The sequence below is a fragment of the Harpia harpyja genome, chromosome Z (genome assembly GCF_026419915.1).
Source record: "Harpia harpyja isolate bHarHar1 chromosome Z, bHarHar1 primary haplotype, whole genome shotgun sequence".
Lineage (NCBI taxonomy): Eukaryota > Metazoa > Chordata > Aves > Accipitriformes > Accipitridae > Harpia > Harpia harpyja.
This window is the reverse complement of record NC_068969.1, coordinates 42,538,465-42,551,112: the sequence shown is the minus strand read 5'-3', so window position 1 is coordinate 42,551,112 and position 12,648 is coordinate 42,538,465.

Here is a 12,648-nt window from a genome sequence, read left to right as displayed (position 1 = left end):
TTATAGTTGCACTATGTTACCCCATTCCATATACCTATAGCCAAAATATACTCCCAGCCTTGTTGTGGCAGTTCAGAATCTGTAGCCCACAGATATACTCCTTCTTTTACTAATTTATTACACCTGAAAATCAAATTAATTTCTCAGCATGTAGAGCATTTTACAAGGATGACATTCTGCAAAGTTCCATGTATTCCTCAGTGAGATGCTTAGTCATGCCAAACAGAAGCTTTCTTAAAATTGAAAGATTTGGCCTTAAAAATATTCAAGAAAAAAAAGCAAAAGAAGGAAAAGAAAAAAGAAATAATTTTGGTCTAGTCATACAAAAACACTATTCTTACCCTCTCCAAATTAGACAAGCTTTTTTTGTGTTTTTACTAGAAATAAACTCCACTTTAGCACTAAAAAGTGTAAATTCTCCAAATATTAATTTTTTCCCCAAAAGCTATACATAAAAATACTGAAAGCAAACCACCATGCAACCAAACAGACTTTTCTGATGTTCCTTCTCATCTAATTGTTTTCTATAACTATTCTATTTGTTATAGTTTTATTTTAATTCTGCATCTTCCTCCCAAAACTTAACAATTTTAAAAATAACAGAAGTTTAATTTTCAAAGTCAACTTTTGCCATTCTTCTTCAAATTTTCCCCATCAGGAAAAATTCTCATCACAGCAAGGGAGAGCTTGATGGTGACAGGGCTAAATATCCAAAAGGAAGTATATTAATTTTAGTGATAACACTAAATCATATTTCATAACTTAGTATTCAAAGCGTGTTACAAGTATTAATTAGCCTTACAGTCCCTCCTGTGATGTTATTATAATGCTTTTACACAGCAAAACCCAGACAATTAATTAACCCAAAGTCATACAAAACTCCATGCTGGAGCCAACATTGTAATTTCTGAGCACCCTCACTGCTTACCCTGTACTCTTCTTCCATGGTAACCTCTGTTTGACAAATTACTGCATAATTGGAGGGGTACTAAATTTCCAGTCATTTGCTTTTGAATGAGGTCATAAAAAGCTAAACTTATATTTTTGCTTTATAGATCTCAAACATTTAATTTTTGATTTATGAATACAGCAAGTTTCTAAATTTCCTGGAGTTCCCTGTAACATTTCTAAAGGAGGAAGTGACACTGAAAATTGCAGCTGTTAGGCAATTAAATAGGTGCAACAAAGTTTATTATCCTTTTAATTCTATTCCCTTAACTCTGGTTTACTTCTGTCTCCACCCATACCCATCAGCACTTGAAGTAAAGGCCTGCATGATACTAATCAGGATACTCCACATAGCCGTGCACAGCTTAGGCATAAAATGTCCAAAAAAAGAACAAGCCCCTGGCTCAGTAACTGACCTCAAAGTTACTTAAATTAATAATGACACATGATCAAAAAATTAATCAGAGAGGAGTGAGCACTGCAGTGAAAGCCAGTAGGATCTACTGCAGTGTCCAATAAAAGTAATTTTACAGACCTCAGGAAAAGCTGTATCCAAATTCAGTAGCCTGAAATCACATGTATATAGACAGCAAGTGATTTTAATTAGCAAGCTAGTCCCTAGAAATTCATAGTGAGAGCAATACTAATAATGCTTCAAACCTGAGATTTTTTTCGCTTTTTAACACAACATACACTTTAATGACATAGTTTGGTTTTATTCAAATTTTCACACTAAATGTCGTTAAAAGCCTCTCCCAAACAACATACACCAACTAATAACCAATTTGAAAAAAAAAAAGTGATATTAAAATCCAATTCCACTTTTTGCTATATACTCTTTTAATGAGCACAGAAATGCATGGTGTCTACCATGTGGAGTGAAATCAGTCTCCCCTATCCTCCCCCAAAATCTATATTTTCTACAGAGTTGTGAAGATTGACAAGTTCTTGACATTTCTCTGTCAACCTCACTTCATATAGTCCTGATTTTTGCCTATTGCTGTCTTTATCGGGAGTCTCCTTGTCTTTCTGCATCCTTTACTATGAAATATCAACATCAGCTTGAATTTTGCCCGTGCCATACTGTGGACCTGATCTGGTGATGACTTGTTGTACAGGAGCCTGATAAGCAGCCTTGTGCTGCCTTGGCCTCCTGAGCCTGCCTGGTGCTACACAGATGCCTTCATGGCAGGTACCCAGTGGGGGAACAGCTCTCGAGACCTGGTTTAGGACCATTATGGGTACATCAGAGTCTGCCAACAGCCGGAGCTGTGATTTACCTGAGCAGATTTGAAGTCAACTGACACATTGCTTGCAGACGTGGGATTTGCATTCCCACATGTGTGATTGAAAGCTTTAAATTCCATTGTAATGTCTATGCTGTGGCTATCTATCATAACGATTTCTTAGGTATGATAAGATCCTCCAAGAACAACTGCAGAAAGCAGCTTCCTTTCCTGAGATGTTTTGGGGGTTTTTTTGACTTTTGACTTTTCATTCAATACAAAGCCATACTTCTTGGCTGAAGTTCATAAGGCACTTAAAACCAGACAGGTTTCCAATATATATTCTATGTATTTATTTTTTTATGTGTGCATATATATATTCTATGAATGTTTTCAGAATCCTTTCTGCAGTATTCCCTATGTATAATTTTATTGTGAAGGGAAAGTTTATGGCAGCAGAGTTAAAACACCTTTACTTTAGGCAAAATATTTAATTCCTCTACAGTTGTCAATGGCAACCACAACTTTTATGTAAAGTCACTCAAAAATATAAACAATTTTCTGTGAAAAATGTTAATTCTTTTTCTTCAGTTTTCACTGATATTTTTGTTAGCAACATAAAAAATTGTTTTCTGGTTCTGCTATTTCCTTTCTTCTTCTCACCCACAAACCATATAGATATTGAGGGATATACAGGTGACGTGCGGAAACAGACTCCACAATCAGTGAGATTGTAAAGTAGGTATGTTCATTCAGCGCCGGGCAGCACGGGGGGTAGTCCCACCAAAGTCGTGCGCGCCTGACTCAGCAGTTCACTTCAAATTTATACAATCAAGTGTTATATATTCACAATACGCCTATACATATGCATGACCTATCCCCGCTTCATATTAAAATGAGTTCCAAGAGGTCATTTCCATAGTCTCCTCTCAACTGCGCTTGCGCAGTGCCTCTTTATGGTGGTCGTCTGGTGGTCGCAGAGATGAAGGTAGATGACTCCTCTTCGTCACCGCTAGTAACCTCTTTTCTTGCGCAGGCTCAGTGGTTTCTTGGTATTCACCCAAGCTGCAAGACCAGTCTTGGCTGGCTCTTGGGGCCAGCTCCTGCTTCTTATCAGGAACTGTCTCTACCTCATTGGCTGGTTCTTAGGGCCAGCTCTTCTTATCAAGGACTGTCTCTGCCTCAGCTAATTTCAACAATGTAAGCACTAAACATCATCTTTCATCCCCCTTTATTATATCTACTGAGATTCTTTTGACTCCCCTTGTCTCACAGGTAACTTTTTCTTAGAGAATCGTATCGGAATAAATGAATATTCTCTAAAGAGCTGTCTTCCTTTAGTCATCTTCCTTTCAAAAAACAATAACAACAAAAATGCTTCAGTGATAAATTTTTTCCATCACTTGAGATTTTTCTCTGCTAAAAAGTACTTGTTATACTTAAGGAGCAATTTTGGAACAAATGCAACTATTTTTAAAATATTTTTTCTGATAATTAAAATGGTATGTTTCTGATTATTAGCATCATTAACATAACATACCAAGGGGGAAAAAACAAAAAAGCCTGTTCCCAAATTTCAGAGACTCCAGCAATCAGAGTCAAGGGAAGGGGAAGGGGGAGAGGAAGGGAAGGGAAAGGAAGGGAAGGGAAGGGAAAGGAAGGGAAGGGAAGGGAAGGGAAGGGAAGGGAAGGGAAGGGAAGGGAAGGGAAAGGAAGGGAAGGGAAGGGAAAGGAAGGGAAGGCAAGGCAAGGCAAGGCAAGGCAAGGGATGTATAGTATACACAGTTACAAACACACAATAAACCACAATGAAACGTATCTATGTACATACACTGAAGCACACATAAAGACATTTGCAGTCTTACAAATCCAATGTCCAAAAAACCATCAGACAACAAAAAATGCTACACCATTATGTTTCACATCAGCTTTATGAGAGGTTGTTTAACAATACAGTTTTTCACTCATTACTGGGCTCCACACACCTAGATCAAAACTTCTCTCCCAACCAAAGCACAAACCTGGATCTTCTCTCATTCAGGCAGATTAAATAATGCAAAATCTTTGATAAAGAGTAATCTATTTTTACACAGAAAACTAGGTCTTAAAACTGTTTTTCCCAAGAGACAGATGGTCTGTTTGACAGCAGAATTTGTTCAGATCATGTCTGATAGGACATGAAGTCCTTTCAAAAATGAAAAAGAATGCTTTGTGTGTCAACACATACAGGTCTAAGCCTAAAACTGATGGTCATAATAATAATAAAAAAAAGACCAAAAACAATTGCAAACATGGAGAAATAATTTGGTTGCCATCAGATTGTGAGGAGTAGCAGAAAAGTTAAAAAATAAACACAAGTAGAACATAAAAGCAAAACTTATAATAGTTATATTATTCAAAACAGTGGTTGGAATGCAACAACTGTTATTTCTGATGTTTATATTTATTCACGGCTAAGGTAAGACAAGCATATATATCATCATCAAAGACAACTTCACCACAATTCACCTCATAAAATCCCTGCTAAATGTTGAAAAAAGCACTGTCCATTCTAAAAGTAAAGGCAAGATTTTAACTTGACAAAATGTAAGCAGCTTACTACCATCATCAGCAACGTATCAATGAAATACTTACATTGATTTAAATGGGCAAATAAACATACTCACTGAGCATTAATATTGACAAAGCTTAATAAGCCAAAAGAAGAAGGAAAAATTGTATGTTTTTATGTAATTTTTTACAAAACATGTAACAGACTTCTGTTTTCTTTAGCTTTTCTTATTTATTCAAGAAGGATCAGGTTAAAGGATGAAACTTGTTTAAAAACAATTTTCTGTAGTTTAGTATCTATAATGTTAAGGGATGTTAGGAGCATGGCTGCCTGCTCCAGCAGCTCTGGCCTGGGGCTCCCCCTGCCCAGGATGCAGGATGCAGCTGCTACTTTCCTGGGTGCAGGTTCAACCAGTCTCAAAGCTGCATATGTAGCCCAGAGACAGACAGACACACAGAGGACACTGACATGGCCGGTCACACAAACTGACACAGATGAGTTGTTGCCTTCAGCAACACCCAGATACAAGGCTCACATAAAACAAGCACAGATGGCCATGTCCCCTCCTTCTCCTGTGGTTTCTTGATAAGCCATCAACTAGTGTGAGTGGGGAGGTTTGTTTCTCATCATTGTCTTAATGATTGTTGTGTCTGGTCTGCGTCTCCACCTATTTTGTTTCTGGTTTCTTATTTTTGCCCTTATTTTCCCATTTGCCAGGGTTCCTTATCAGATAACCTCATTGAAATAAACATCCTCAGACTCTCACACCATCATCAATGAGTGTGACTGACCAGGCTTGGTTCTTGTCACTGCCTCCTTCATCAGTTTTCTGTCAGGTTTGTGTCCCTGTGTGTTCTTGTTTCTGATCTGTGTCCCTGTATGTTCTGTTCTTCCTCCTTTTCTTATTATCCCTTGTTGCACTGAAAAAGTCCTTGAGCAGATACCCTTAAAGGAGCAGACACTCTTCTTCCACAAACCCTTACATATGCTCCTTACAAAGTGCACCACAACAAAACTGCTGCAGTAATACCCTGCCACTCCTAGCCCAAACTGTGAAATGACTTCTGTAGCTATCAACCTTACCCTCTCCAAAAGGTATCCTGACTCCATGCACTAAGTGACACCACCTCTACCCATTCTGATTTATGTGGACTTTCCATCATAGGCTTTACAGGCTCACAGCAACTGAAAAGGCAGTTAATATCATTTAGATGCCTCCTCTGCATTAGCAGATGATGATGCACAGGTAGGCCAGGATCAAGGTTATTATATGAAAGTGTGGGTTCAGAATGTTTTCCAAAGTACAAAACTGGTAGTTTTAAAAGGAGTAAAGATTTTTATTATTTTTTCCTATAGTGTGGCCAAACACATACAGGATTATCCTGCAACAAGATCATTACTTTTAAACAGCCAGTAACCAAGAGATGGGAATACTCAGAAAATCTTAGCATTTTGGTCAGAAACAGAAGAGAGAGAATGTTTCTACGAAGCTCCTTGACAGGGGTTTCAAAAGAAAAAAAGATTTCTGTGAATTTCTCCATCTCAGTTCCATTTTAATCGTGTTTTGGGAAACAGAAAGGAAAAGAAACCAATTTTGCATTTTACTTTTGTGCAGGAGAGGTGTTTGCACAGAATTTTGGATGAAAATTTCCCAACGTCTTTTGAAAATTGCAAAAGTGAGGTACTTCTGCGTGCACTAGAAATTGCAGCCGGGTATGCTTCCTTTCCTACACCAACACACAAAACATACTTCTGTTACTATGTCACTGTCCTGTTGTTTGCAGCTATGGCTCTTATGTTTTTATTTTTCACCAGTAACAAACCAGCTACAGTTTTCAGCTAGTATACAGTTCTTCACATTAGCTATGTCTATAGGCTGTATTCTGAAGTAGCTTCTCTGTTTTATTAAATACATCCTTCTGTATAAGTACAAAAACTTATGCAAATTCTTACAAAAAAAAGAATGAAAGGTTCATGAAACTGAAAAAATTTGGAACTGAAAAGCTTATCAGGTAGAACAGGATATTCACTGTTCAGAGGAAGAAGCTAGATGCTCTGTCCAAAAAGGATGACAAATAATGAAGTCCTAATTTAGCCTCTAACTGTCCACCTCTTTCTTTCCTTTTCGCCCTAGTAGGCAAAGGAGAACTGGCTGAAAATTTGTTCTCAAGCTTCATCTCCCAGATTTTCTCTTATCTTTCCATTAAGTAATGAAAAACAAAAACAAAAAAAAAAAAAAAGGAAACCCTTCCAGCCAACCAAAGACACAGAAACACCAAAAGTGATCACAGAAGAACAAAAATGAAAACTGAACATCATGGAAAGCCTACAAAAGTACAATTAACAGTAACAAGAAACAGCCTCCTGGATTTGTTTTATGGTGCCATTAATGAATGTCTCAGATGTAAATGCAATGGCCTTTAACTTTCTGCTTCTCTGAGGAATGAAACATATTACTTGGTAGTGCTAGGTTAACAGTTGGATTCGATGATCTTAAGGGTCTTTTCCAGCCTAAATGATTCTATGATTCTATATACTAATGATCCCATAATGCATAATCTGTCATATCTCATTGCTCAGTTAATTCAGATTATTACTTCTTTGAACCTTAGTAGAAAAGATAAGGAGATATCATCAACAGCACATCTGATAAGAGTTGTCCATCACAGTCAGATTTTGGAGGGCTGCTTCTCTTGGGCTGAAAATAAAATGCTCATAGACTTAGTTTGTGTCCATTCAACCTCTTGCAAGCTAGGAGCATTGAAATTCTTTGGTGATCTTGCTCGTCCTTGTTGGTTTAGGTACTTCTATCACAGAATCACAGAATGGTTGAGGTTGGTCACCTTGTCCAGCCCCCCTGCTTAAGCAGTTCCACAAAAAGTTGTTTGCAGGCAGCTTTTGAATACCTTCAAGGATAAAGAACCCAAAAGCGCTCTGGGCATCCTGCGCCAATGCTTGATCAGTCTCACAGTAAAAAAGTGTTTCCTGATGTTCAGGAGGAACCTCCTGTGCTTCAGTTTATGATTATTACGTCTTGTCTTCTTGCTGGGCACCAATGGAAAGAGCCTGGATTTGTCTTCTTTTCACCCTCCCTTCAGATACTGCTATACATTGATAAGATTTCCCCTGAGCCTGTACTTCTTCAGGCTGAATGGTCTGAGCTCTCATAGACTTTCATCATAGGAGAGATGCTCTAGTCCCTTCATCATCTTCCTGGCCCTTTGTTAGACTCTCTCCAGTATGTCCATGTCTCTCTTGTACTGGGAAGGCCAGAGCTGGACACAATACAACAAGGGTGGCCTCACCAGAGCTGAGTAGAAGGGAAGAATCACCTCCCTCCACACGCTGGCAACATCCCTCCTAATGCAGCCCAGGATACCTTTAGCTTTCTTTGCAGCAAGGACACATTGCTGGCTCATGTTCAACTTGGTGTCCACCAAGTCCTTTTCTGCCAAGCTGCTTTCCAGCTGGATAACACCTAGCATATACTGGTGCCTGTGGCTGTTCTTTCCCAGGTGCAGGACTTTGCACTTGCCCTTCTTGAACTTCATGAGGTTCCTGTGGGCCCATTTCTCCAGCCTGTCCCTCTGGTTAGCAGCACAGCCCTCTGGTGTATCAGCCACTCCTCTCAGTTTCATGTCATCTGCAGACTTGCTGAGGGTACATTCTGCACCATCGTCCAAATCATTAGTGAAGATGTTAAACAACATTGGACCCAGTACTGACTCCTAGGGTACACCAGTAGCTGCTGGCCTCCAACTAGACTTTGTTTCTCTCATCACCACCCTTTGGGCCTGGCCATTCTGTTAGTTTTCAGTCCACTTCACTGTCTGCTCATCCAGCCCATACTTCAACAGCTTAAATACTCTAAGATGACAGACTTCTTAACACCACAACATATCAGCAGCTCTTCTCCAAGTCTGCCTACTCTTGCCATACTCAAATGAAAAAATAAAATAAAATAATCTGCAGCCAACCTCTTAACACTAGAACTTCAAAAGATGGAAGTGGACAGAGTCAAAACAGAAAATCACAGGGGTTATTTTGGACTACCTTGTATATCAGGTTGATTTTCAGCCTGACTTGAGAAGAAATCCCATACATGAGATTTTACATAGAGTAACTGGCAGCTAAATTTCCAACCAGAACAATGAATGCAAACAGTACCTTCCAGGCACAGCTTCACATACTGCCACTCCACTCCTTATCTTGGCACAAGCAGGAAATTTGTTAAGCTGTCAAATATCTGCACTATCCTGGAACTCTGCCTTCCTGACTATAAATAAAGCACAGGTGTGCATCTAGCAGAAAACAGAATGTGCCTCTGTTGTATTCTGGCGCCAAGTCCAAGGAGCATTATTCCACCTGTAGTAGACATAATATTCAGAATGATGGAATATCATTAGGTTAAAATGACGTTAATATGTGCATCCTGGCCTGACTCCTGCATTGCAATGAAATGTATTCACAAATAGTCCCTGCTGGAATATATCCCACCAGACATTTATACACCTCCTTGGAGTTATGCAGTGGTACAACGAGATGCAATAAAGAAAAAGTACAAGAGAGATTCTGATAATATATTAGGAATAAAAGCTTGATTGGACAAGGCCCTAGGCAGCCAGATAGCTGACACAACTGAGTGAGGGATTGGACCGTGGACATCTAGAAGTCTCTCCCAAGTTAAATTTTTGTTTGATTCTGCCTGATTACATCTCTATTCAGAGTTTATGGCACATTTAGGTTTTTGACATGGTCTTGTTCATTCATAGTCCCCACGAGAAAAGATTATTAAACAGCTTATCCTGTAATTTACTGGATGACATTTACAATGACAAGTTGTCCAAGAGTCTCAGTGGTTGCCATAGGCAGTCACAACTTAGATATTGTCTTTCTCCTGTAAATGTTGCTGAGTAGTAGACACATTCACAAATCATAAGGCCGTGTGTGTTACACAAACAAAACTGAAAAAAGAATGATTGTTCAGGGGCCATAGCCATTACTAATGCCACTGTGAGTCTAAACAATTTCTCTTAAATAACCTGTGGTCTTAGTGCTTATTCACCAGCTGGTTTTAGCCCAAAGATTTATTATTATTCCTCTCAAAAGTAACTTCTCTGGTTTACATATAGTTAATCTGCACACAGTAACCTCAGATAAGCAAAGCTATCTTGTGTTCTAAAGTTTAAATAATAAGTACAAACAAAGGCATACTTATGAAACAGATTTCCAATATTACCTGAGGAACTAGGAACATTTTAGATGGGTCATTAAATCACACACAACGAGAAAGAGGGAGAGGTATAAATATTAAAGCAATAATTTATTATGCAGAATTGTCAAACAAGTATCCTCTCTAAGCAGATTTCTATCAATAATGCAGAGGACATGCTGTATCACCTGCAATAACCCACCTGGCATTTGCTTTCCCACATGGGTCTTTTTTTTATGGGGGTGATTATTCTCTTGACTGTAGGAAATGGAAACTACAGGGAAAACCTGTTGCAAATTAAAGCTAACATTATGTAACAAATTAACTAAGACAAGGGGATTTAAAAAACCAAGATGTTATATTTAATTCCATGTGGCAGGGCAAGGATTTTGATCCCTGGCATTTCCCATGTCAAGGGTAATTAAATTAGTTATGCAAGACCTTTACCAGCTTTAGAAAAGAAACCAAGGAAAAGATGCTTCCATATGGTGATCCTTCTTGTGCCTCTTCAGGTCATCATTCAGGAGAGGAGAGGGAGAGAAGAGAGAGACATGATTCATGACTGCCATTTGGAAACAAGGTACAACAGCTCCTCCTTCATCTCAGGTACACAATCCAACAATAATTGAGAGGGAACAGGTGATGGGTATCAGCTTTAAAAGGAGAAGCACAAGATACATTGTCACACTATGAAATCCTACTTCTTATCCTAAATTCCTACTTCTCATCACACCCATGCTCAAACATAAAATTAAAACTGAAAGTTATTTCTGTGAAAGTCTGGGAAATAGTGGAGAAATCCTGAAATCAATGCAGAATTGTTTCAACATAGGTTCTGCTAAGACAGTTCTTTTTTGATTATTTCTATATTTCTTCCATCTGTCAAAAAGTATTCAAATTAATTTGCAACTTCATCTATTTAATGACATCCTTCTGAACGCATGGAGTTGCATCTGAATGACTTTCTAGGTTAATCACATCTTGGGTTTTCAGTTTGTAAAAGCACACAGCATTAGTGAATAATAACAGAAAAAAACCTATTTGGTGTAATCCTAAAATATAAAAGGAAGGAAAAAAATTCACATAGGGCAGTCAACCCAACATACGTTACAAAAAATCATGCCAGGTGAAATTATATCTGATTGGAAAGAAAGTTTGATTAATCCTCTGTGTTAAATACAGAGGATTAGTTGAGATATGCAGTTTGGCAACAGTACAGAAGCCTGAAATTTTGCAAATGGACAGTGTTGAAGTACATCATAGAAACTGCAGTTTCCACCCTCCTCTGTAGGCTAGTGTCCCTTTCACATCATAACACCCATTTAGAAACTTGGTTTCCAGTTTAGTTAAGGAATAGCAATTCTATAATCAAAGACACATCATTCTGAAGTATTCACTTCACAGAAGAGAACGGCAACACAAATGTCCCTAAGAATTTTAGTTCTACTGTACAAATACAGAAGACAGAGAGAACTTTTTTTTTTTTTTAAAGTATTTATTTTTTACAGATTTTAAAAGCTCTGGAAAAATCAGAAGCTTTTCACAGCAATTAATATAGTGAAAGAAAAATTTGTACAGTAAATGTTTACATCCTATATACATAGGTTCTGTTTATTTTAAATGCACAAATGAAATGTAGCATGCCAAAAGTCTGACTGCTGAATTACATTCTGGGGGAGAACCCGTAATTATGGCCTTCATTTTTATTAATAGCTACATGTGTAACTGAAAGCAAACAAAAAAAATGGTGAGAGCTATATATAATATAGATGATTTTAACTCTCAGTCTCTTTTATTTTTCAGCACTTAACAATGACAGCGCTCCTACACAGTTGTGACTATAACCTTTCAAGAAATTTGTTTAATTACCTACTGTCTACATTAAGTAGAAGTTGTCATTATTTGCAGACTATGACTTCCTTTCAAGGTTATTTTTGGCACATGGAATTGAAGAAGTGTCCGGACACACAAACCGCCTTGGTATTTCACACTGACATGAATTAATGAACCTTCAACAATGGGAAATTTAATATATTCAGAGTTGAATGTAAATGCTAAATGGTTGTTTAGTAGAATACTAACACATTTCTTCTCTCCATCCACCTCCCTTCTCCCCTTCTTTTTTACTAGGCAATATGGTAATTACCAGTCACTTGAAGAGTTTGGGAAAAATTAGCTGCTGGTTAATGGACCTTTAAACACCTTAATATGCTCAAATTAGTGATAATATGGTTGTGTTTAGTAATGAGAGTACCCATATGTCCATATACTACAAGCAGTATGTCCATAACAAGATAGATGTTATTTTATTCCCAAGCAATCTAAAGATGTAATAAGAGGATAAGACACTGAAATAATTTTTTAATTAGGCACTTATGGGGATTTCTTTATCATACTGTGATTTTAAATTATTCAGCATTAGATTGTCCATCCTTCATATTCCCGAGTTTTTACTCATGAAAATGGTCCTATTTCAGCAGTATTTCTCATAGGCCAAAAAAAATTAACAAAAATAAAAAAAAAATAACCAAAACTTGCTAGCTCAAATATTATTTTCTCCATCAAATACTCCAGTTACTGTAGGAACTTGAATCCCAGTGAGGAAATCTAGCTGTACCATGTAAATTGATGAGCAAATATTTTAGACTAAACATCATTGTCAAATATATGAACGTTACAGTTCAGAATATGTATTTCTAAACGAACAATAT